The sequence below is a fragment of the Mesoplodon bidens genome (genome assembly GCF_964165515.1).
Source record: "Mesoplodon bidens genome assembly, chromosome: 16".
Taxonomy (NCBI): domain Eukaryota; kingdom Metazoa; phylum Chordata; class Mammalia; order Artiodactyla; family Ziphiidae; genus Mesoplodon; species Mesoplodon bidens.
In genome coordinates, this window is record NC_138173.1 from 20,913,435 (window position 1) to 20,917,494 (window position 4,060).

A 4,060-nucleotide genomic window follows, 5' to 3' on the forward strand; every position below is an offset into this window, starting at 1 on the left:
CGCGTGGGGTGCGAGCCCCGGAGGTCCCCATCCCCTGCCCTCTCCGTGGTCGCCGCGTCCCGGACTCCCGCCGCAGCGCTCCGAGCTTCGGAAGCCGCGAGGCTCCCGGGCTGCTCCGGGTCCGGGCTTGCGCGTCATTTGCAGTCTGGGGAATGTTGATCACCTCACTAATTACACCTCTCTCTCCCCCCTCTCCCTCTCCCTCTCCCTCGCTCTCCTCTCTCATTCCCAGAGTGCATATCGGGAATAGACACACAAAGACATGCGCACTCAACTTAATCAGCCATTTTTTTAAACAGGGCTAAAACGATAATAATTAGCAGAATAAAGACATATCGGATTTTCATTTCCTTTCCTCCTTTTCCCAACCCCTTCACAACCAAACAGCGAGACCGCGGTCGGCACATGCTTTAACTCCTCCCGGACCCCCGAGGACCGCTCCATGCCCCCCACTTTCTGCTCCAGCGTTTTTATTTTCACCCAATAAAGTTCGAGGATTATTTTTTTAATTTTTTATTTTATTTTTTATTTTTTAATGAACCCTCTCGTTTTACTTGGATGTGATCAGCTGTAAGTAAAATAAAAGCAAAACAAAAAAGAGGCGAAGATCGAGTAGGAACTGCAGGGGAAATGGACAGTAAGTTTTTTCTTTAACTTTTATTGAGTAGTTTGTGTTAAATTTAGGTCGAGTATCGATTATCTTTCCAGCCTGATCTTGCACAATCTTTGATATTTCGCTCCCTCTCTCTCCCTCTCCGCCTCTCTCCCTCTCTGCGCCTGGCTCGCTCGCTCCCGCTCGCTCTCGCACACATCCCCTCAGCCCGACCATCTCTTCCGCTCTGCCCCCCCCCTTTTCGATCTCTTTCCCCCTTTTTTGGCTCCAGGATTTGCTCCGCCGAAGGAGGAAGGGGGCACTGAAGGACCTGATTTTCCACTTTCTTTGGGTGTGTGTGTGTGTGTGTGTGTGTGTGTGTGTGTGCGTTTTTTGGGATTTAACTTTTGGATTAAGTGGCGGATCATCCACGTTGGGCCGAGCAGTTTTCTCTCCTTTTGCCTGTCTTTGCGGGGTCTGTCTCCACCGCGAGCCCGGGGCTTTCTGGAGGCGCGGGGAAGCTGTCAGCTCCGCGGCGGCGCGGACACTGCCAGGGGCCCCCGGTCGCCCCGCGCCCCCGCGCCCCCGCACCCCGGTCGGGATGACCCTTCCTTCGCACCCATCCTCCGAAAGTTTGGACGTTGGTCGGTGGGACTCGGAGCCCCTCTCTCCCTCTTCTCTCCCTGCTCCCCTCCCCTCCCATTCAGCCTCGGTTTTCTCCTCCTCTCACCACCCCTCTTCCCTCGCTCAAGTTCTACGAAGGGCGCTTAGAGCGCCGGAGCTGCGGAGGCCCGGGGCTCCGTGCGCTGTGGGCAGGGGGTTCCGAGAGGCTGGGGCGCGAGCCGGGGCTGGGGCTGCAGGTAGACGCCCGCCCGCCGGAGAGGGAGGCGGCGCGGGCGTCGCGGACCCGGGCTCCGGCGAACGCCAGACAGGTCCGTTAGTAGGAGGGATCGCCGGGCCTCGGGGCCAGGGACCCGGGAGGCGGCCGCAGCTCTCTCGGGGCGCTTTCGCTGCCGGGTGTGTCTTAGACCGGAGGAGAGCTGCCCGCGGCTCGGGGTCAAGAATCTTTTCCTTTCCTTTTGGCGAAGGGCAAGGGGTGTGTGTGTGTAGTAGTGTGTGTGTGTGTGTGTGTGTGTGTGTGTATGGGGGGGGCGCTGTGGCCGGTTGTGAGAACTGATTTATTCCCCGGCACCCGCCAAAGAGGTTCCAGGTCTACAAACGAACTTCACCTTCTTCGCCTCTCCCGGCATCAAGTGCGCCTTCCGGCCGGGAGCAGCTAAGGGAAGAGGGGCTGGAATGCGTCGGCTCTCGCCTTCCTTCTACTTCTATCTCGTTCCCCCCTCCCCCCATTCTTTCTGCTCTTTTCTGTCGGAAAAATGATAATAAAATTTCTCATGGAATTGTATAAAGTTTCTCTGCCGATTCCCAAGTTACAGAGGGCTCCCCACCCTGCCCCTCCCACCCCCAGTCCCGAAGACGGTGCACTGGTTTGTATTTCTTTTGTTACCTGTGATCCGGGCGGGGGGTTCCTTTCGGCCGCTCGGGTTGGGGTCCGGCCCAGAGACGAGGCTCCGGCGGGCGCCTTTGGCCGCGACTCCTCGCTTCCGCGCGGTACTGGTGAGGTCTTAGCTACCGTTCGGTGAGACACACTCCTTGTAGGTACCAAAGGTTCAGATCGCGAAGACGGACCCCCCCACCCCGACCCCTACACACACATACACACTCACACTCAACACACTCACAGACACACACGGTCTCCCTACTCCCCCCCCCCACTGCCAGCCTCCACCTTGCCTTTCCCCTCCCCCGTTCCAAAAAAAGCACACACACACAACAACAACAACCCCCCCAGACCAAACAAAAACCCAAAGACAAGTTCACTGGCGGAAGATGGTGGATTGACACTGACTCAGAGAGGCAGGTTCACCAGGAAATCTGGCGGTCCCTATTTCTGACAGTTGCATTTCCTCTCCTTGAGTCCTCCCCCCCTTTTTTTTTATTAACTCTGTTCCATGTTTAATCAAGGATCATGTAGATGGCAAAAGGAGAGACAGAGAGAGAGGAGAGAGAGAGGAAGAGAGAGGAGAGAGAGACAAGAGACAGAAGGAGGGCTTTTTTTTTTTTTTTTTTATTGTGTTCTCCTGGATTTTCAGTGGCTTGATCCCTATAAACGTGGAGTGGTTAAAGCTCATATGTAGTATTATATTTTTAGTTGGGTGGATGGATGGAAGAGTCAGGGAGAGGCTGCGGCTGCCGCTGCCTTTTCGGATGTTGCTTAGATTAAAGCTGAGACTTGGCTGCGATTGGGACGCGACAGTGACACGGGCATCGATCGCTTCCATTGAGAGCAATGCAAAAACACAGCCCGGGTATGTAACACTCTCGGTGCCATCAACACTTGTTTTACTTTATATTTACTGGCAAAACTGACAGAGCAAGCTCAGACTTTCTCTCTTTCTTTCTTTTTTTCCCTCTTTTTTCTAACTGGAGAATAAAAACAATTGTGTCTAGAAGTTGTTGGAAAAGATGGTTTAAATACAACAGAAAGGAGGGATTGGGATTATTTCACAATCTCTGTGACTGATTGTGTTTTAGAGTTTTTCTTCTCCACGGAGGAGCATATTAAAGACAACGAAGGTTTTCTTTTTTCCTTCCTCTTCTTAAAAAAAAAAAAAATCCTTAAGGGAATATTTGATAGTTTTCAACGTTTGCGGTTTCAATCAGCAGGAAGGCACACAAAAATAAAAGATGGCTAGCCAGCTGTTTTAACCTCTTGCACCTGGCTTCAGTGTGGGGCTCATAAGGTTTATACAGTTATTAAAAAAAAACTGTTCTAATATTTATGGCATAAACTGGGGAGAGAGTATCACTGTGTATTTATGCAGTAGCTGGTTGCTTTTGGATTTTGAAAAGTAAACTCATATTTGTTTTCATTTTTATGTCAATGAAGATAGAGTCAATGAAATATGGGGGGAAATACCATAAATCTGAAAAGTGAGATGTACCTAAGGAACAAAGAAAGGTCAGGTAAACCAGCTGTGTAAGTCAAAGCAATAGCACCCAATTGTGGGGGGCAGGGAGAGTGGGCTCTGGGTCTAGGAAGTGAAAGTTGCCACTTAAAGTTGAAAATGAAGGAAACACACTCAGCTTTATTGTAATCTTTTGCAGTTTTTAGCAGATGAGCCCAGATCTGCCCATTAATTTTGAGCTAGTTGGATTATTTTAAAAGATGCTGTCCCAGCAAAGGAAAACATAAAGGAGGCTGAGAAAATCGCTGTTTAATATTGCAGAATTTACTGCTTCCATTCTGACCATGAGCCTAAATTTACACAATGAAATTTGATTATCCCTAATAACAATATTAGATCCTGCACTGGATGGATGAGAATTGAGGTGGTTTTGTTGATTGCAAGGGTTTAATGTTGCATTTCAGAATCTGATGTGGTTTGGCCTCCCTTCCATTAACTG

General features: G+C 50.7%; 1 protein-coding gene across 4 annotated transcripts in view; it reads left to right on the forward strand.

Moving 5' to 3' along the window:
- The first annotated feature begins 307 nt into the window (after nucleotides 1-307).
- Nucleotides 308-4,060, forward strand: part of ZFHX4 (zinc finger homeobox 4) — a 179,984-nt gene continuing 176,231 nt past the window's right edge. For 3 of the 4 annotated variants that reach the window (XM_081214313.1, XM_081214309.1, XM_081214312.1), the window contains exon 1: nucleotides 2,650-2,961. The gene's annotated coding sequence lies outside the window, so the exon portion shown is untranslated. Of the gene's footprint in view, nucleotides 638-2,649; nucleotides 2,962-4,060 lie in introns of those variants that run through there. The other variant, XM_081214310.1, reaches the window with a different exon arrangement.